The sequence below is a fragment of the Gigantopelta aegis genome, chromosome 8, assembly GCF_016097555.1.
Source record: "Gigantopelta aegis isolate Gae_Host chromosome 8, Gae_host_genome, whole genome shotgun sequence".
Classification (NCBI taxonomy): domain Eukaryota; kingdom Metazoa; phylum Mollusca; class Gastropoda; order Neomphalida; family Peltospiridae; genus Gigantopelta; species Gigantopelta aegis.
The window spans coordinates 4,637,736-4,661,048 of NC_054706.1; the positions used below are offsets into that span (position 1 = coordinate 4,637,736).

General features: G+C 37.5%; 1 protein-coding gene across 2 annotated transcripts in view; it reads left to right on the forward strand.

Annotated features, from left to right (window-relative positions):
• Positions 1-578: 578 nt before the first annotated feature.
• The window catches only part of LOC121378508 (myocardin-related transcription factor B-like), a 124,428-nt gene continuing 101,693 nt past the window's right edge, over positions 579-23,313 (forward strand). For both annotated transcript variants that reach the window (XM_041506708.1, XM_041506709.1), the window contains exons 1-3: positions 579-654; positions 3,543-3,613; positions 17,317-17,344. The gene's annotated coding sequence lies outside the window, so the exon portion shown is untranslated. The remainder of the gene's footprint in view (positions 655-3,542; positions 3,614-17,316; positions 17,345-23,313) is intronic.

The window sequence follows — 23,313 nt, forward strand, 5'->3', positions numbered from 1 at the left end:
TTCATTTTACACGTTGTTAAAAAAAGAAATGTCGCTTTAAATTCATTATTTATTATTTAAAGCCATTAGAAAAACAAACAAGAAGCTCAACTTGTAGAAAACCTTTCAAATTTAGTTAGAGATCAAAAGTTTTGATGATTTCTGTTTTGTTATTAATTTGTGATTAATTTACAATTATGTTACGGTACTGACAAAATGAGCAGGTGACCTAGTTTCGACAAGGTCATTTATTACAGAAGGGTGCGCATCCACTAATTTAAACAAATATAGTGACTTGTTATTTTTGAAAATAAAAACTTGAATTTGGGACTTTATCTGATAATAACCCAGATGCGTTTCCTGGTGTTTTTGGATAAAATGTATAATTCAGTGTGAAATGCATGAAACAATACAAACACGGTCACAAACAAATATTTTCAACGTTTATTTTATTATTTATTTTTAGTAATTGAAAAAAATATGAAGACGATGAATATGAAGAAGAAAAAACGATTTCTGCCTTGTTTGTGCAAACCGATACCACACTTTCACTGACACAGGTTAGGTTACTTCAGTATGACGTCACGCACCTGCACATCCGGGAATCTTCAATGGCTGTCTTTGGCAATAGGCGAAACACTGGACGAACTGATACGATTTCCGGATTAGACAGAGGTTTGTTTTAGTCTACAGCGACGTGGTAACATGGTATTAATGTGCTTTTTGGAAATATTTAGCAAGCCCCAATATGTATCGACCTGACATTGGTTATTTTATTTCATCGTATCCGGGAAGAAGTTGATTTTTGTGGGAGGAAAAGTTGGGAAAATACATCGTATCACATGGGCCGATTCTTTTCATTTAAAAGGCCTTGATCCCATTGGCATTGCTATTTAGTAACGTATCGACCTATGTTGAATGTGTCTGTTTCATGCATGTTAATTGGTAGACAGCGGCTGAAGATGACATGGCCGTTATTTACCAAATGACAGACAAACGTCAGTTGTCGGCTAAAGCACTGCAAGCGGAGCATTTTCAGCTGCAGTGAAGGTACATATGATATGATTGAGGAAGTATGTAATAATAAATTGTGGGCCATCTCAAGCTAGTTATCAGAATTTTATTTGTTCCTAGTTTGTTTGGTAAGACCATATGCATTCATTCCAAACAAAGCGTCATTTCAGACATTTGTCAAAAAGTTGAAAAACTTTGTGATATTTCTGTCTGTTAAAAGTGTTAAACTATACCATCGAGGTCCAAAACTGCGTTTGGCTAACAAAACAAAAATCAACTCTGGATATAAAACGACTACATTTTAGATAGTAAACAAAAGTGTACACTATCCAGTAAATAGGAAAGTGTGTGAGCTTCTAACTGTGTTTAGCCACATGGGTTTGCAAAAAGTAACCTTTTGTGTTTTGTCATTTTCAGTTTTTGAAGCCTCTACATGATAAAATATGTTTCTGAAATATGCACAGTAGATGAACACTTTGATTAAGTATTTAAAAAAATTCAGTTTGTCAAGACAGGGAAATTTGTTTTCAGTATCGCATTGTGAGTTTCAGAGATCGCTACACAATTTTAAAACATTAAACAGTAGTTACTATCAATTTTCAGTTGACTAGAAATATCGTTAATCAAGATTTTTAAGACAGAGCAGTCAGTTCACCTCCTTTTTTCACTGGTGATCACTAACAACACATGATGTCAATACAGGTAGACAATATGTTCATACCAGTTAATTGTCTGTAAAATATTGATTTTCGAATGAACTGATTCCTAATTAAACCAATACTGTAGATCTATCCTTAAATTAACACGTCCCTAATTCATTGCGAGTAACAGTGGGCAGACTAAATGTGACATGAAATTATGTTTTTGTTCAGGACAATGTTTTCATGATCAAGAAGTTCAAGTGATGAAAAGACGAGCCACTGAGAAATAAAGTGGGCTGTCCCACATGCTGGGTGAGGTGTACCAATATCCTCATCATTATCCTGTCATTAGCAAGCCTCTGAAAATTGCATAAGCGATAGTTTAGTTTGTGTGTTGCTCCCGTAAGTATAGTTTGCGTAGCCTATTTTTCATTCTTGCATTGAATTTATGACATCAGGTACATGGTCATGACCGGTTACGTAAAAAACTAAATGGGTTACCTGAATTTGCTTTTGCATAACTCATAAATGGCATACGCAAATTTTCAGTTCTCAGAGGCCTGCAGCAAGGCTAGTGATATTCAGTATTGCGCTAGTAAATAACTACTATTGCCATGATGGCTAGTGAATTGTTTTGGTCAAATGTTGCAGTTAAGTCTATTTTGTAAATATCAATATCCTGCCTCCATTCCAACCCATCAATGTTAGTGTTTTTAAGCTTTATCTCCCTTTTCAGGTGACATATCTGATTATTACTATTATTTAGTAAAATTGTAGTAACTTAAAGTAAAATAGGGCTAGTGAATTTTTAATCGTGGCTAATACATTTTTTAAATCACTGATTTTTAGTGGATTTTATACAACTTCTAGAAGCCCTGATCTTGATTTTTAATAACCTAACACACTTTGCAAGCAGTTTTGCCTTGTAGCCCCTCCAACTTGCCTTTGTTCCCCTCAATTAGTCTTGGTGCCCTAATTTTTATTATTAAACCAAAGGCAACACTTGGTGTTGCTGTGCCGCCCCCAAATAAAATTTGACCCAGGGGTATAATTGATGAACATTTTTGGCTGGTGCCGTCTTGTAAGGCTAGTGTACAAACTAGTTCTGTGGCTACAGGGATGTATCCAAGCTTTTTATGGTGCCGAACATTGGCCCCTTCCCAAAAGCAAGTCGCACTGAAAATTCCTAATTTAATGTGTGTAAATATTTTTGTAATTGTGTCTGTTGGACCGACTGGGCTATTTCCAGTTCCAGCCAGTGCACCACAACTGGTATATCAAAGGCCATGGTTATGTACTACCCTGTCTGTGGGATGGTGCATATAAAAGATCCATTGCTGCTAATCGAAAAGAGTAGCCTATGAAGTGTTGACAGCAAGTTTCCTCTCTCATTATCTATGTGGTCCTTAACCAAATAAAATGTGTTGAGTGCGTCGTTAAATAAAACATTTCTTTATGTTGTGATAAATTCATTTAACAATGGTACATTGCATTTTTTAATGGCTAACAAATATCCCAATTTTTTTGATTAAATAGCACTGATTTTCTCAATCCCATTAGATATGGAACCCTGATCAGTGTTTCTGACCAGAAAGATATTTTTGGTATGGCGTTATGGGATTGAATGCAACCACAGTCAACAGGGCGCATTGTGGGCCTCCCCCAGAAAAAAATGGGTTATGTTGAGGGATAGGGTAAAGAAAATCGTACAGTATTGATAAGAGTAATTCATTTTGTAAAAATGTTAACTTTAAAAACTAAATCTGGAAAAAAAATCTAGGTATGGCGCCACACCTGTTTTACCTTCTGGCAGAAACCATGCTGATGAAAAATCCTGGATAAATCTGTTGGCTCGTCATGGCAAATAGTTAATTTTAATATTATGTTTAAAATGTGTTCTTGTTCCAGGTGTCCCATGCAAGTGTGAAAGGTTCTTGGTTGACATCAAAAATGTCTAAATTCTAAAGCCACAAGTACCGGTAAGAATTTTTATCAGCTATATATAGAGGATAATAAACAAGTTTCCAGTTCTTATCAAATTTATGTCCCGAGTGAAATAATGTTCAGTTATCGCGGGCTTTAGCGAGTGACAAATGAAAAGGATTTCACAAGGGACATAAATTTTATAATAACTGGTACAGAGTTTGTTATTCTATTTATTACCTGAGCTATTTTTTCACTAAAAACCTTTATTTTCGATGCACGTACATGTATAGAAACTGTATAAACCACTTTATGCAGTTCTGAGTATTTCAAAAACAAAAGTTCTCTATTCTGGTCTAAAATCTATAATGATTTGCATTAAGATGACATTTTCTTATATACTACTCAAAAGAATTTAAGGGTCAAAAATTTATAACCAAATAAGTTTCAGAGTGTATTAGATTGATGATGTAAACTACACCAATTTTTTTATTTATTGTTCCATATTTACAAAAAAACACAAATAAACGTCACTGTGTACAAGAAAGTCACATGACATGCTGTCAAAGTTGAAGGTTGTCAAACATGGATTTTACACATTAGAACATTCGTTTAATAGTGTGTGAATCCACCCCTGGCATATCGTTGCCTCATGCTGTTGATCAGACGTCTGAAGAACTCTTGGGGAATGGCCTGCCACTCTGCCATAAGAAGTTGACCCAGATCATGAAGGTTGGCCGGAGGGGCATGGTTATCCCGAACTCTCCTGCCTAATTCGTCCCAGGCGTTCTCTATTGGGGCCAAGTCAGGCGAATATGCTGGCCAATCCATCCTGGCGATACCTTGTTGTCTGAGAAAGTCCGTTACCACCCTGGCGTGGTGGGGTCTGGCATTGTCATCCTGCAGAACTGCCCCACCGCCAATCTGCTGAAGGCCTGGGAGAACCAACGGCCGGATAATCTCATTCAGATAGCGGATTCCATTCAGATTGCCATCCACCACATAGAGGGGGGTCCTGTGGTGGATAGAGATGCCGCCCCACACCATGACGCTGCCACCACCGAACCAGTGACGTTGTCTAACGTTAACGTCAGCGAAGCGCTCCCCAGGACGTCTGTAGACACGAACCCGACCGTCGTTGAACTGGAGACTAAACCTGGACTCATCAGTGAACATCACTCTACCCAACTGAACACGTTGCCACCGCAGATGAAGAGTGCACCAGTGACGTCTGGCCGTTCTGTGACGTGGTAGGAGTGGTGGTCGAACAGCCTGGCGACGGCAGCGTAGATTATTGGCTCTCAGACGATTGCGTATGGTTTGATCAGACACTCGAGTTCCAGTCGCAGTCCGCAGATTGTCACGTAATTGGCGTGCAGTGGTTGTGCGTTGACGTAGAGCCATATTGGTGATGTAGCGGTCATCTCTATTTGTAGTGCTTCGGGGTCTTCCCGAACGTGGACGATTTCGAACAGAATTCGTTGCTTGGTACCGTTGCCACAGTCGGCCAACGACACTCTGACTGACACCAAGTCTCAGAGCAACATTTCTTTGCGTATTGCCATCCTGAAGCCAAGTAATAGCCCTTCCTCGATCTTCGATAGTCAGTTGAAGTCGTACCATTGTCGAATTTGGAGTGTGCACCGTACACGAACGCAAGCTCCAATTATACGGAAATTCAGCATTGGGAACATGGAATACACGTGCAAAGCGTGCTTTGTGAAAAAGCAAGTTATGGGCCCTTAGCAGACCTTCCGCATTCGCCCTAATTTACGTGCAAATGTAAGCATGTTTTCGCCATTAGAACTAGTCGACAGTGTCAATGACAGTGGATTTTAATTCATTTATGGGTTGCTTAGACCCACTTTCGTCAAAATGGAACAATACCATGCGTGACATTATGGTCTAGCTAATATAATTGACATTCAGAAAATAATGTCGAAAATATCGTGTGCCCTGGTACACACATTAATTTAGTGGTCTGGCTTAGATTTTTGCTATGAGTAACTTTCATAGAGGAGAATCCTCCCGATTTTGTTCCGGGTTTTTGTCAAAATTTGCTGTGTTTCACCTCAGCAATCCGTATTTTATACTTACCTAGTAATCCAACTTTCTTATTACCAGTACACAGATGTCATCTGCCATTGAAATCCATGTTAAATTGCCCAACTTCAAATGAAGGTAGTCAATAGAATGGGTTCTCGTTCGCACTAACAATATACTGTTGTACACCATTGCGAACATATATTATAATTATAAGCATTTATTTTCACTCGAAAATTGAGAACATTTCCATCTCAGTTTTTTGCTGCATCTGGCTGTAGTACCTGTCTGAACAGGTTGTTCTGGAACCCATTCACACCTGCTGCCTCTTCAGCTATACACCCAAAAATTCAATGCACAATATTACAAAATAACATGGGCCAAATCCAGCCAGAAGGCTTACCCTTCAAAAATACAAATTGTTTTAATTCTTCTCTAATTTCTAGAAGTGAATATGTGAACCACAACATATGTCACAATTAGGAACTTTAGTGCACTGTCATCAATGAACTTTCACCCGAAAGTTAACTGTGTAGTGAAATCCAATCACTATTTCGGCGATTCCAACATGGCCACAGTTGTTATCTTCATGACCATTGGTCAGTTTTCGATCGATTCGCCTATTGATACCTGCCAGCCAAACAAGTGACAGCATGAAATTTGTTGCCAAATTCTAATAAGGCAGTCATTGTTATGTCTGCATCATTTAAACATAATATTGAATAATACAAAGTCAAGGACGGAAAATATTGAGATAATTAATGCATGATTTTTTTTCAATGTAACATTTAACTGTAGCATGCAACCGAAGACTTGACATAAAATAAACAAAAAGGAATGGTATAAAAGCTTTTTCTTGGTACACGTATTTAACAAATAAGTAATAACAGATTAACACTACATACAACATAATTCAATATTTGTTGAAAATGCAATCTGTTCTTAAATCGCAAAGTTATTTGATATGTTGGACAATGTACTCCACATATTCTTCAAGATGGACATATTATGACAGCTTTTTGATAATCAAAGTCAACGAAACACTTACAAAACCCCATGCACAATTTAAAGATGTAATCTGCCATGATGTGCAGAAAACATTACAAGAGGATAGGTAAGCATTACCCTCGCTGTAAATGCAGGATAGGTAAGCATTACCCTCACTGTAAATTCAAGATAGGTAAGCATTACCCTCGCTGTAAATGCAGGATAGGTAAGCATTACCCTCGCTGTAAATTCAAGATAGGTAAGCATTACCCTCGCTGTAAATGCAGGATAGGTAAGCATTACCCTCGCTGTAAATTCAAGATAGGTAAGCATTACCCTCGCTGTAAATGCAGGATAGGTAAGCATTACCCTCGCTGTAAATTCAAGATAGGTAAGCATTACCCTCACTGTAAATTCAAGATAGGTAAGCATTACCCTCGCTGTAAATGCCGGATAGGTAAGCATTACCCTCGCTGTAAATGCAAGATAGGTAAGCATTACCCTCGCTGTAAATGCAGGATAGGTAAGCATTACCCTCGCTGTAAATTCAAGATAGGTAAGCATTACCCTCGCTGTAAATGCAGGATAGGTAAGCATTACCCTCGCTGTAAATGCAGGATAGGTAAGCATTACCCTCGCTGTAAATGCAGGATAGGTAAGCATTACCCTCACTGTAAATTCAGTTAGGTAAGCATTAACCTCACTGTAAATGCAGGATAGGTAAGCATTACCCTCGCTGTAAATGCAGGATAGGTAAGCATTACCCTCGCTGTAAATTCAGTTAGGTAAGCATTACCCTCGCTGTAAATGCAGGATAGGTAAGCATTACCCTCGCTGTAAATGCAGGATAGGTAAGCATTACCCTCGCTGTAAATTCAAGATAGGTAAGCATTACCCTCGCTGTAAATTCAAGATAGGTAAGCATTACCCTCGCTGTAAATGCAGGATAGGTAAGCATTACCCTCGCTGTAAATGCAGGATAGGTAAGCATTACCCTCGCTGTAAATTCAAGATAGGTAAGCATTACCCTCACTAAATTCAAGATAGGTAAGCATTACCCTCGCTGTAAATGCAAGATAGGTAAGCATTACCCTCGCTGTAAATGCAGGATAGGTAAGCATTACCCTCGCTGTAAATTCAAGATAGGTAAGCATTACCCTTGCTGTAAATGCAGGATAGGTAAGCATTACCCTCGCTGTAAATTCAAGATAGGTAAGCATTACCCTCGCTGTAAATGCAGGATAGGTAAGCATTACCCTCGCTGTAAATTCAAGATAGGTAAGCATTACCCTCGCTGTAAATTCAAGATAGGTAAGCATTACCCTCGCTGTAAATGCAGGATAGGTAAGCATTACCCTCGTTGTAAATTCAAGATAGGTAAGCATTACCCTCACTGTAAATGCAGGATAGGTAAGCATTACCCTCGCTGTAAATTCAAGATAGGTAAGCATTACCCTCACTGTAAATTCAAGATAGGTAAGCATTACCCTCGCTGTAAATGCCGGATATGTAAGCATTACCCTCGCTGTAAATTCAAGATAGGTAAGCATTACCCTCGCTGTTAATGCAGGATAGGTAAGCATTACCCTCGCTGTAAATTCAATATAGGTAAGCATTACCCTCGCTGTAAATGCAGGATAGGTAAGCATTACCCTCGCTGTAAATGCAGGATAGGTAAGCATTACCCTCGCTGTAAATGCAGGATAGGTAAGCATTACCCTCACTGTAAATTCAGTTAGGTAAGCATTACCCTCGCTGTAAATGCAGGATAGGTAAGCATTACCCTCGCTGTAAATGCAGGATAGGTAAGCATTACCCTCGCTGTAAATTCAGTTAGGTAAGCATTACCCTCGCTGTAAATGCAGGATAGGTAAGCATTACCCTCGCTGTAAATGCAGGATAGGTAAGCATTACCCTCGCTGTAAATTCAAGATAGGTAAGCATTACCCTCGCTGTAAATGCAGGATAGGTAAGCATTACCCTCGCTGTAAATTCAGGATAGGTAAGCATTACCCTCGCTGTAAATTCAAGATAGGTAAGCATTACCCTCGCTGTAAATGCAGATAGGTAAGCATTACCCTCGCTGTAAATTCAAGATAGGTAAGCATTACCCTCGCTGTAAATGCAGGATAGGTAAGCATTACCCTCGCTGTAAATTCAAGATAGGTAAGCATTACCCTCACTGTAAATTCAAGATAGGTAAGCATTACCCTCGCTGTAAATGCCGGATAGGTAAGCATTACCCTCGCTGTAAATTCAAGATAGGTAAGCATTACCCTCACTAAATTCAAGATAGGTAAGCATTACCCTCGCTGTAAATTCAAGATAGGTAAGCATTACCCTCGCTGTAAATGCCGGATAGGTAAGCATTACCCTCGCTGTAAATTCAAGATAGGTAAGCATTACCCTCGCTGTAAATGCAGGATAGGTAAGCATTACCCTCGCTGTAAATTCAGGATAGGTAAGCATTACCCTCGCTGTAAATTCAAGATAGGTAAGCATTACCCTCGCTGTAAATGCAGGATAGGTAAGCATTACCCTCGCTGTAAATTCAAGATAGGTAAGCATTACCCTCGCTGTAAATTCAAGATAGGTAAGCATTACCCTCGCTGTAAATTCAAGATAGGTAAGCATTACCCTCGCTGTAAATGCAGGATAGGTAAGCATTACCCTCGCTGTAAATTCAAGATAGGTAAGCATTACCCTCGCTGTAAATGCAGGATAGGTAAGCATTACCCTCGCTGTAAATTCAAGATAGGTAAGCATTACCCTCACTGTAAATTCAAGATAGGTAAGCATTACCCTCGCTGTAAATGCCGGATAGGTAAGCATTACCATCGCTGTAAATTCAAGATAGGTAAGCATTACCCTCGCTGTAAATGCAGGATAGGTAAGCATTACCCTCGCTGTAAATTCAAGATAGGTAAGCATTACCCTCGCTGTAAATGCAGGATAGGTAAGCATTACCCTCGCTGTAAATGCAGGATAGGTAAGCATTACCCTCGCTGTAAATGCAGGATAGGTAAGCATTACCCTCACTGTAAATTCAGTTAGGTAAGCATTAACCTCACTGTAAATGCAGGATAGGTAAGCATTACCCTCGCTGTAAATGCAGGATAGGTAAGCATTACCCTCGCTGTAAATGCAGGATAGGTAAGCATTACCCTCGCTGTAAATTCAAGATAGGTAAGCATTACCCTCGCTGTAAATTCAAGATAGGTAAGCATTACCCTCGCTGTAAATGCAGGATAGGTAAGCATTACCCTCGCTGTAAATGCAGGATAGGTAAGCATTACCCTCGCTGTAAATTCAAGATAGGTAAGCATTACCCTCACTAAATTCAAGATAGGTAAGCATTACCCTCGCTGTAAATGCAAGATAGGTAAGCATTACCCTCGCTGTAAATGCAGGATAGGTAAGCATTACCCTCGCTGTAAATTCAAGATAGGTAAGCATTACCCTTGCTGTAAATGCAGGATAGGTAAGCATTACCCTCGCTGTAAATTCAAGATAGGTAAGCATTACCCTCGCTGTAAATGCCGGATAGGTAAGCATTACCCTCGCTGTAAATTCAAGATAGGTAAGCATTACCCTCGCTGTAAATTCAAGATAGGTAAGCATTACCCTTGCTGTAAATGCAGGATAGGTAAGCATTACCCTCGTTGTAAATTCAAGATAGGTAAGCATTACCCTCACTGTAAATGCAGGATAGGTAAGCATTACCCTCGCTGTAAATTCAAGATAGGTAAGCATTACCCTCACTGTAAATTCAAGATAGGTAAGCATTACCCTCGCTGTAAATGCCGGATATGTAAGCATTACCCTCGCTGTAAATTCAAAGTAGGTAAGCATTACCCTCGCTGTTAATGCAGGATAGGTAAGCATTACCCTCGCTGTAAATTCAATATAGGTAAGCATTACCCTCGCTGTAAATGCAGGATAGGTAAGCATTACCCTCGCTGTAAATGCAGGATAGGTAAGCATTACCCTCGCTGTAAATGCAGGATAGGTAAGCATTACCCTCACTGTAAATTCAGTTAGGTAAGCATTACCCTCGCTGTAAATGCAGGATAGGTAAGCATTACCCTCGCTGTAAATGCAGGATAGGTAAGCATTACCCTCGCTGTAAATTCAGTTAGGTAAGCATTACCCTCGCTGTAAATGCAGGATAGGTAAGCATTACCCTCGCTGTAAATGCAGGATAGGTAAGCATTACCCTCGCTGTAAATTCAAGATAGGTAAGCATTACCCTCACTAAATTCAAGATAGGTAAGCATTACCCTCGCTGTAAATGCAGGATAGGTAAGCATTACCCTCGCTGTAAATGCAGGATAGGTAAGCATTACCCTCGCTGTAAATTCAAGATAGGTAAGCATTACCCTTGCTGTAAATGCAGGATAGGTAAGCATTACCCTCGCTGTAAATTCAAGATAGGTAAGCATTACCCTCGCTGTAAATGCAGGATAGGTAAGCATTACCCTCGCTGTAAATTCAAGATAGGTAAGCATTACCCTCGCTGTAAATTCAAGATAGGTAAGCATTACCCTCGCTGTAAATGCCGGATAGGTAAGCATTACCCTCGCTGTAAATTCAAGATAGGTAAGCATTACCCTCGCTGTAAATGCAGGATAGGTAAGCATTACCCTCGCTGTAAATTCAGGATAGGTAAGCATTACCCTCGCTGTAAATTCAGGATAGGTAAGCATTGCCCTTGCTGTAAATGCAGGATAGGTAAGCATTACGCTCGCTGTAAATTCAAGATAGGTAAGCATTACCCTCGCTGTAAATTCAAGATAGGTAAGCATTACCCTAGCTTTAAATTCAGGATAGGTAAGCATTACCCTCGCTGTAAATTCATAAGCATTACCCTCACTAAATTCAAGATAGGTAAGCATTACCCTCGCTGTAAATGCAAGATAGGTAAGCATTACCCTCGCTGTAAATGCAGGATAGGTAAGCATTACCCTCGCTGTAAATGCAGGATAGGTAAGCATTACCCTCGCTGTAAATTCAAGATAGGTAAGCATTACCCTTGCTGTAAATGCAGGATAGGTAAGCATTACCCTCGCTGTAAATTCAAGATAGGTAAGCATTACCCTCGCTGTAAATGCAGGATAGGTAAGCATTACCCTCGCTGTAAATTCAAGATAGGTAAGCATTACCCTCGCTGTAAATTCAAGATAGGTAAGCATTACCCTCGCTGTAAATGCCGGATAGGTAAGCATTACCCTCGCTGTAAATTCAAGATAGGTAAGCATTACCCTCGCTGTAAATGCAGGATAGGTAAGCATTACCCTCGCTGTAAATTCAGGATAGGTAAGCATTACCCTCGCTGTAAATTCAGGATAGGTAAGCATTACCCTTGCTGTAAATGCAGGATAGGTAAGCATTACGCTCGCTGTAAATTCAAGATAGGTAAGCATTACCCTCGCTGTAAATTCAAGATAGGTAAGCATTACCCTAGCTTTAAATTCAAGATAGGTAAGCATTACCCTCGCTGTAAATTCAAGATAGGTAAGCATTACCCTCGCTGTAAATGCAGGATAGGTAAGCATTACCCTCGCTGTAAATTCAAGATAGGTAAGCATTACCCTCGCTGTAAATGCCGGATAGGTAAGCATTACCCTCGCTGTAAATTCAAGATAGGTAAGCATTACCCTCGCTGTAAATGCAGGATAGGTAAGCATTACCCTCGCTGTAAATTCAAGATAGGTAAGCATTACCCTCGCTGTAAATGCAGGATAGGTAAGCATTACCCACGCTGTAAATGCAGGATAGGTAAGCATTACCCTCGCTGTAAATGCAGGATAGGTAAGCATTACCGTCGCTGTAAATTCAAGATAGGTAAGCATTACCCTCACTAAATTCAAGGTAGGTAAGCGTTACCCTCGCTGTAAATGCAGGATAGGTAAGCATTACCCTCGCTGTAAATTCAGGATAGGTAAGCATTACCCTTGCTGTAAATGCAGGATAGGTAAGCATTACGCTCGCTGTAAATTCAAGATAGGTAAGCATTACCCTCGCTGTAAATTCAAGATAGGTAAGCATTACCCTCGCTGTTAATGCAGGATAGGTAAGCATTACCCTCGCTGTAAATTCAGGATAGGTAAGCATTACCCTCACTGTAAATTCAGGATAGGTAAGCATTACCCTTGCTGTAAATGCAGGATAGGTAAGCATTACGCTCGCTGTAAATTCAAGATAGGTAAGCATTACCCTCGCTGTAAATTCAAGATAGGTAAGCATTACCCTAGCTTTAAATTCAAGATAGGTAAGCATTACCCTCGCTGTAAATTCAAGATAGGTAAGCATTACCCTCGCTGTAAATGCAGGATAGGTAAGCATTACCCTCGCTGTAAATTCAAGATAGGTAAGCATTACCCTCGCTGTAAATGCAGGATAGGTAAGCATTACCCTCGCTGTAAATTCAAGATAGGTAAGCATTACCCTCGCTGTAAATGCAGGATAGGTAAGCATTACCCTCGCTGTAAATTCAAGATAGGTAAGCATTACCCTCGCTGTAAATGCAGGATAGGTAAGCATTACCCTCGCTGTAAATGCAGGATAGGTAAGCATTACCCTCGCTGTAAATGCAGGATAGGTAAGCATTACCGTCGCTGTAAATTCAAGATAGGTAAGCATTACCCTCACTAAATTCAAGATAGGTAAGCATTACCCTCGCTGTAAATGCAGGATAGGTAAGCATTACCCTCGCTGTAAATTCAAGATAGGTAAGCATTACCCTCGCTGTAAATGCCGGATAGGTAAGCATTACCCTCGCTGTAAATTCAAGATAGGTAAGCATTACCCTCGCTGTTAATGCAGGATAGGTAAGCATTACCCTCGCTGTTAATGCAGGATAGGTAAGCATTACCCTCGCTGTAAATTCAAGATAGGTAAGCATTACCCTCGCTGTAAATGCAGGATAGGTAAGCATTACCCTCGCTGTAATTTAAGAGCGTCAAAAAGATTGCGAAGCCACACATTTGTTTTTTCAACAAACCCCTCCCCCCCCCCCTTAAAATCTTTTAAACTGATAATTAGAAAAGGATTATTTTTTTTACTCCGATGCCAGGAAATAATCTTTTGGGCCATTATATTTTTTTTTAAATTTGGAGGGAGCATGTCCCCGTAACCCCCTTGGAGTCTTGATTGGTTTGCATTATTATTTATAACCTGCTAAATATTATGGCCTTTAAATAATTTTCTAAATAAGCCGCTGTAATTTTCAGGATTTTTTGGGATGGGGCATTCTCATCTATGAACTTTCATTTTAAATATTTTGTGCTGTTATGGAAACAAATAGCCAGGTTGAACACAACTTCAAAAGCACTCAAGATAATTTTGTACACGTATGAGTATATCAATCTAGTGGTCTAGTAGTGCCTTTTATGAGGGAGTTTTCATTTTTAATTATTACTATGGAAACAAAAAGTGGGTCGGGTGCAGTGGACATTGATGGCAACATGGTTTTGTACAGTTAGGACTTAAGGTGATACAGGTTTTAAAATTTGCATAGTTAGCAAATAATAATCACATTGCAAGGCTGTAATATGTACTTTAATCCTAATAGCTTCCATAACATTATTATTGTTCTCCCAATATGCACGCAAAAAATATTCAGATGTTAATTTAATAATGTCTGTTAAATTATAGTTTAAAATTGAAGTTGATTTAAAAACACTGTAAATATAGAATCCTAAACAAGCTTGTCTGTCATTACAATTTTATGAAATGAGTGAACAGTTTTGGTATCTGAGTTTCATGAAAATGGTAAGATAGGAAAGCTAGTTTAGTATTTTATTTATGACAAACCAAAGTCTGCAAACACTCTGCAATGCAGAAGTAAGCAGATATTGAGACCTATTACACGTTATTATGCACACAGTTTATTTTATTGCAAAGTGACGTCATTGGTCATTTGAATACCAACGTCATTCAGATTAAAAAAAACTACCATGCCAGTGTGCATGTGCCAATATTAAACTAGTTAGATAATGAGTAATTGATATGACATGAGCAATATCTTACACTGATATGTAATACATAGAAAATAATTTTAGATACCATTTTTTTTCTCACGAGTTGTTTTAAAACGTACCTAACGAGCGTAAGTGAGTTTGATACGTTTTTAAACGAGTTGTGAGATAAATTGTATCTAACGGACACTAATGTATTATTCTATTTCTTACATATCCTCAAAAAACAGGTTTTAAGCAAATTTTAACATCTTTTTAGACCAAAAGTTATTTACAGCCGTTCACTTGTAGCAAACTTACATGCCACAGACACATGATTGTCAGGGTAACTATACGTCACAGTGTAATCCATTTCCACTGTGTTGTTTTTCATTGGCTGCATGGCACTGATAACCTGGTCCATCACCTAGGAACAGCCAGTCGTATGTCTTGAAATTGTTAACACACGTACATGCGTTAACAACCCATGTGTTATAAAAAAATAATGCATGGTGTTCTCACCAATGGGTGTGTAAGAAATAAACTTAAATGATAATCATTCTTATATTTTATGTGTAAAATGTACAAAATTGCAGCTTCTTTTTGTAGACCTTTCAGTGTGGAGGATCAGTATATGTGTATAGCTTCATTAAATTGGTGAGGATGGTAGATTTGAGTATGCTAGTAAAAATTCTAATGGATGAGGTAAAGAAATATGACAACCAGTTTGACAGATTACCATTTTTGTCTTCAGTGACTATCAGTGTGGTCTAATTTATTTTGTGTTTAGTTCTTTCTCTTGATACTTTATTACTCTTATTTTAGACATTTTAAATTGGTTAACATTTCTTTGATAACATTGATTAATTAATCATTGGCTGTTGGATGTCAGACATAATTTGGTAATTGTGACGTATTCAGAGAAAATCTGCTACATTTTTCAATTAGCAGCAAGAGATAATTTATAGGCAGTTTCCCACAGACAGGACAGCACATACTACAGCTAAATGTTAAATATTTTCACAGTGATCTTGTTTCATATATTGTTTCAGTTAATCCAGTTTTCCATTGCTAATTTGCAGGACTGTAACATGAGTTACTTCCCTTTGATTGATGGTAACATTTGTAATTATACAATGTACCTTTAAGTTTGTAACTATATAAGCACAAGAAAGTGAAAGTAGATTTAATACAAGAGAAAATATTTGTGAGCTTGTATTTAATACTTAGAATAACTGTACAAATGTTGATGACAAAAAAGATACTAATAATGATGTTTTCAAAAACAAACTTTTGTATTTGCTTCTATGAAGATTCAATCTATATGCAATGTTACAATCAAGGCTGGCTCTGGCACTCACCATATTTTGAAAGCAGTTGGCAAATTTTATTTTTATTTGGCTACATAATTTCCTGTAATAATTGACATTTTATATAAAATAACTTTTGATTTCTGCAATTTTTAAAGTTTAATAGACAATTTGGCACACTATTTTACTCACCCAGAGCTAGCCCTGACAATTTACATAGAGAATCTGGAACAGTGGTTTAAATATATTTATTAGTCCCCTACCGATCCAACCGGAGAGGACTATGTTTCATCTCTGTCTGTCCATCTGTCTGTCCCACATATAGTTTTACAGATTTTCTTTTTCAGAATTGCTTGAGATTTTGAGCTGAAATGTTTTGTATATTTTTATCATGTACTGTTACAGATCAAGTTTGACTATCATGATGATTTACCCTTCTTTTTTTTTTTACAGTGTTATGACCCTTGAACTTTGGAGATGTGAAAATTTGTTTTCCAGATTTGTTTTGTAAAGAAGGCCTTGACATTTTAGCTGAAATTTTGTGAATAGCTCTATCATGTACTAGATAGTTGATCAAGTTTAACTCATGGCAGTTTACCCATTTTTATATGCCAGTCTATGGGTCGTATTATGGTATGGCATTGTCGGTCTGTTAACTTTTTCTTGTCCGGATCATATCTTGCATACATATGCTTACAGGACCATCAAACCTCACATGTAGGAACAACTTGGGATGGCGGTGTGTCGCATACTATTACTAGGTCACTGTGACCTACTTTTCATGGTCTACTGCACATTACAGTAAATCCTTCGGGCCATATCTTGCATACAGATGCATACAGGACCATCAAACCTCACATGTAGGAACAACTTGGGGTGGCAGTGTATCACATTCTATTACTAGATCACTGTGACGTACTTTTCACAGTGTACTGCACATAACAGTAAATCCGTGTCCAGACGATATCTTGCATACATCAAACCTCATGTTGGAACAACTTGGGATGGTGGTTGGTCCAAAACAAACTGTTCATCCATCTCATTGCAAACATTTCACATAATTAAAATTGAATCCTACTTGTAACTTATTCATTAATATAGATATGGTTTCCATCAAACTCCTGATGGGCGTATTCTGTACCTAACCGGTACTCATGTTGATGGAGTTATAGCCCTTGAACTCGGGGAAATATGAAAATTAGTTTTCCAGATTTTTGTTTTCCAATGACTGAAGATATCGATATGAATTTTTTTATACAGTTTTATCATGTATGGTTACAGATAAAGTTTTTCTTTCATGATGATTTACCCACTTTTTAAAGAGTTATGGCCCTTGAATTTAGGAGATACGAAAAAAAATTGGGCCTGGTAGGGAACATATATTGCTTTAGCAGTACTCTCAGAATGCTTGTTATTTCTAGAGATTCATTAATAAATAACTGATTGTTGTTTTATTTTCAGATTCTGCCGGTTGTACCAGAGGGAGCAGGTAGGTGTTGTTTTAATATTAACAGCATTTGTTTACTTTGTAACTTGCACCACATTTTGACAGTGGGTTTTTTGTATATTATGAGCCCTGAGTGGTTGAGTTATTACTGTATTTCACACTTGAATGATTTTACATCCATTCATCTATCCATCCATCCATCCAAACATCCACATAATTCATCCATCCATTCACATCTACATAATTCATCCATTCATCCATCCATCCACATTCACTCATCCATCCGTCCATCAACATTCACTCATATCCATCCATCCATCCACATTCACATAATTCATCCATCCATTCGCCATTGCAAATCTATCCATCCATTGATCCATCAATGAATAGATTGATCCATTTATCTGTCCATCCATTCACCAATTCATCCATCCATCCACATCCTTTTATCCATCCACATCCTTTTATTCATCCATCTATCCTTCACACCCATCCCTACATCCATAGATCATACATACTTTAATTCATCCATTCATCCATTCGTCCATCCATCAAGCATCTATCCATTCATCCATCCACATTCACCCATCCATCCATCCCACGATTCATCCATCCATCAATCAATGCATCCTTCAATCCTTCCACCCACCCAAAACTCTCCCAACCACCCCTAACGAACTGCCCACTCAACTTCCCATCCATCCATCATCCTTCCATCCTTCCATCCATCCATCCTTTTTTTAAAAGAAAAAATTAGTTATTCCTCTTACATCAGTTATGAGTTACCTACGTTTAAAGGAATTATGAATGTATTTGCTTCAAGTTGCAGAGCTATAAGAAATACCAGTTTTAATAAATAATATGCTTTTTGTGAAAGAAGAAAAAGTAATTTTATTTACATTTGAGTATATTTATATTAACTATGAATTTAATCTTTAACATTATTATTTCAATAGAAATAAACCTGCAACCGCCACATAGGCTACTACTAATAAAACAGCAAGGGATATTTTATGTGCAATTTTCCTTTGGTCGTTGGGCACTGGTTAGGAAGGAAAAATCCTAACCATTTTATTGCAAGGCTGATCAGTTTGCAGCTAACCCAAAATGTTGAGGCGTTGAGGGGAGAGCAAGTGACCACTCCCCTTTATTGATGAAGACTGTTCCTGCATATCATGCACTCTTGTTACTCGTTACTCGTTCCAGCCAGTGCACCACCACTGGTATATCAAAGGCTGTAGTATGTGCTGTCCTGTCTGTGGGATGGTGCATATAAAAGATCCCTGGCTACTAATGGGGAAAAAAATGTAGTGGGTTTCCTCTCTAAGACAATATGTCTAAATTACCAAATGTTTGACATCCAATAGCCAATGATTAATAAATGAATGTGCTCTAGTGGTGTCGTTAAACAAAACAAACTTTTCGTGTTACTTGTTAGTCTCCTACCAGTCCAGCTGGAGGAGACTATAGGTTTCGTCTTTATCCTTCTGTCTGTATGTCTGTCATTCTGTTTATCACACATACAATTTTCCAGACTTAGTTTCCGCAAGGCCTAACAATAATGAGCTGATATTTTGTGTATAGCTTTACCATGTCCTGTTGCAGATCAAGTTTAACTTTCATGGCGTTTACCCATTTTTCAGAGTTATGTCCCTTGAAGGTAGAAGATACAAAAATGTGTCTTGTGAAAAAAAAGGGCAAATCCATAAGCTATTCATATGATTTTTTTTTATATAGCTTTACCATGTTCTGTTACAGATCAAGTTTGACTTTCGTGGTGATTTAAATGTGTGTATTGTTTGGACGACAGTGGCATACGCCGGTCGATGCTCCCTCATGTAACCTGTCAGCCAAACAAGTGACAGTGGTGAAATTTTGGGCAAATTTCAATAAGACAGCCTTTGTTACATCTGCATCATTTAAACAATATTTAATAATACAAAGTCAAGGACGAAAAATACTTCTGAAAATTAACGAATGATTTTTAAAAAAAAAGTTAACATTTAGCCATAGCCTACAAACGAAGACTTGACATCAAATAAGCAAAAAAGAATGGTAGAAAAAGTTTTTTTTGTCTGGTACACATTTTTAACAAATTATTAATAACACTACATACAACATAATTTGATATTTGGTTCAAAATACAAGCTGTAGATGTGAGAGACAGGAAGTGGCAAAGAAGTAATGTGTGTCAACTACTGTAAAAATATAAACTGTATTATAAAATTTAAGATAGATAAAAATATTGCGAAACCACCAAAATAAAATCAACTAAAAAACCCTTAAAAATTATCTAAACTAATAATTAGGAAAAGATTAATATTTTTACTCAGATGCCAGGAAATTGGCTTTCAGGCCATTATATTTTCAGAATTGTCGAGGGGAGCATTTCCCCTGTAATGCCTGGCATTATTATTTATAACCTGCTAAACTATGTTCTAAATATGCCTCTGTAATTTTCAGGATTTTTTGGGATGGGGCATTCTCATCTATGTAAATAATGTTTAGGTTATTGCCTGTGGATGGATATCATGGCCTTTGGATTGTACAACATGTAATTCATTGTATAAATTTTTTTTTAACTTTAATGTTGCACCAGTCCACTTGTGTGGTTTGCTAAAGAACAATGAGTGTTTATTCAGAGTTCATGGATAAAGTGATAATAAAAAAATGTTTGTTTATGGCAACATAACCCAAATGTCATTGATGTGGACATATTAAAATTGTAATCTTATGAATATAATACAAATGCATATGTACATGGTCATTTCTTTGTCTTAAGATATTAAAATGAAACCATTTTAAAATAAGGTACTTGCATTTTTAGGCTCAGGTTTTCATATTTTTTTGTCATCTGTTGTGTGCAAGCTTTTCATTTCTTTGACTTATCCAAGACTACTTGACCAATTCCATCCAAATTGTGTAGGAAACTTCTATGGCAAATGGAGAAACAGATGTGTGAATTTGGCCATTTGGTAGTTTAGTGGTAGAGCCATTAGTTCTCAGGCTGGTTAATACTCTGCAACCCAGAACTGGCTGCAACCCAGAACTGGCTGCAACCCAGAACTGGCTCAAACCCAGAACTGGCTCAAACCCAGAACTGGCTCAAACCCAGAAGGACTTTTAGTGGATCATTACACCAACATTGCATGACTATACACTGCAGTCAAAGAAATAAGCATCATTTTTCATTAGTCCACTGAATAATTACATCTAGAAATCTACTTGTCCACCAATATTTTTACTTGTTAATTTTATTCAAGAGCATGAACAATGTTTTTGATTGCTCAAAACGAAACAGCATTATACATTTTGTTATTGTTTACTGGACAACCATTGAGGTGCAGTTTGCTTGTCCTTGCAGATTTTCACTTGTCAGGACAAGTGTTTATTTCGAATGCTGCCCTGAGCAAAAGTGTATTATCATTGACACACACAGACATTGTTGCATGTTACTGCATGCACCTATCAGAACAACATTTGCTTTTACTCGGTAAATATTTGATGGTGAACTAAACTATGACAAGGAAGCTTTAGTGCAAGGCAACCTTTAGACATGTGTCATAGCTAACGCATTGTTCCAAGTTTTTACTTTACAAAATGCATATTTACTTTATTGGTCACTAATATTTCTGTTAACAAAAACATGATATCCCCACCCCCCACACCCCAAAAAAAAAATCCATCTAAAATATATTGCATCTATGTTGTGTAAATTCTACCTGACAGTTTTACAAATATAATAATTTATCTAACAAATGTTGTGATTATTGCAAACTAATTTCATTCAGTGTATGTTTAAATGCAATTTGTATTAATACTACATGTTCATTTTCCACGAGCATGATCTGCATGCGTGCTCTCAGCCATGGGTGCGAAATAAACAAAGACAAAAGAAATAAACGAAACTGCAGTTCAGTATTCATTGATGCAAACAACTATTGTTTTTTTGTACAAATATACATCAAGATTTACTTGCATGGAATCATATTGTTAAAGATCCGCAACCATGTTACTTGACACATGTGATCGCAGCTGACTGAAGAGCGTGACCTATGACAACTTGGGATATTCTATTTGTCTTTGGCCCTGAACTAGCATGTGTATTGAAATTGACACACATTGTCGGTGTTTTATTTGGTTCAAAGACTTTACAAAGTTAGAAGGACAGTCTGCAGATCTTAGTTTTCATACATGTTGAACACATGCCATTAAAATTAATAACCGTGATTATTAAAAGAAGCAAACATCATTACACTGTCAGGGCTCACCCTGGATCAAAAATACCTGTAGCCAAAATATTAGCCAAATGGAATTTTTATTAGCCATATTGAAAATGCATTAACCAAATTTGTTTTACACAGTACTGTATAGAGTATTTATATATGAATATGAAAATGTATCTTTTTCAGCTAATTGTGTACAAACTGGAATAAATAGGAATAACAAAACCTTAATGGGGGTAAGGACAGTTAATATATTACTTCGATTTTTTTCAGCGGGGGTGGGGTTGGGATGGGGTTAAGCAATATCTTCACAGTTTGAAGCCATACACCCACCCCCACTTCTAAGGCCTATGACATTAAATTAACAAACGTACAGAAATATGGGGGTGGGTGGATGTTTATGGATGGTGTTGTTTTTTCTTTCTTCCTTTTTTGCCAAATACAAATTTGAGAGTTTTTTTTATATTTTTTTATATAGAACTCATTATTTCTTTAAATAGCAATCTTTATGTTAGTTTGAATAACTTTTTTTTTTTAAGTGACCCATCAATTCCCACACCACATGTCTGTGCCATGTTGTTGCTGTTGATTTCAGCATCGTGTTAAATGCTTGTTGTGATTTCTGCTTGCAAAATACCTCATCTAAGAATGCCGACTTCACCACAGTATACTACATTTATTAAACCCCCCCCCCCCCCCAAAAAAAAAAAAAAAAACCCTAACAACAAATCCTTTAATAAAATTAAAATTTACGGTCTTTTTAAAATCCAGCTAACTTATTAAATGTCACCTCACAGTCTTACAAATTTATATCTAAAATTATCTAACAAATATGATTACTGTAAACTAATTTTATTCAGTGTACATTTAACTGCAATTTGTATAATTTAAATACTGCATGTTCATTTCCGGCGATCGCGATCTGCGTGCGTGCTCTCGACCATGGGTACGAAACTAACAAAGACAAAGGAATAAACAAACACTGCAGTTAGGTATTCATTGATGTGAATAACTATTGTTTTTCTACAAATTTACGTAAAGATTTATTTTTGCATAATCGTATTGTTTAATGTCCGCAACAATGTCTCTTGACTCTGAAGCGTGACGTATATTCGCACCAAGAGCTATCCTCAGTTCAGCCAACGAATGTTCTTCCTAATGTTCGCGAACTATTTGATTGGTATTCGTTGTGTCCATTTGGTTTAACGTGAAGTGCACAAACCAGTCTAACGAACGTTTTGTTTTCACTCGGTCTGGCTGAACTCAGACCTTGAGATGGTCTACATGTCTTTTGGCCCTGAACTGGCATGTATAATTCAAATTGACACACATTGTCGGTCTGTTTTTATTACTTTGGTTCAAAGATTTTACAAAGTAAATAAACAAGTTACAGATCTTCCAGACATTGCTGTCATACATGTTGAATGCATGCCGTTACAAATTAATAACCGTGATTATTAAAATAAGCAAACATTATAAGGCCTACGCTGTATTCTGCATGACACCGTTTCTTGTTACCGGTCACGAGATCACCATTACGCTAATTGAATATTTGATAGTATTATTATGTTTGAGGTGTCGGATAGTTTATGTAACCTTTTGATCACATCAGAAGACAGAAAATGACTTAGCCAAAATTTTAGACACTTGCAAATTTTATTGGCCATTTTTTGTAAAAATTAGCTAATTTGGCTACCGATAGTGCGAGCCCTGACTGTATTCTGGATGACACTGTTTCTCGTTACAGCCGTGAAATCACTATTACGCTAACTGAATATTAGGTAT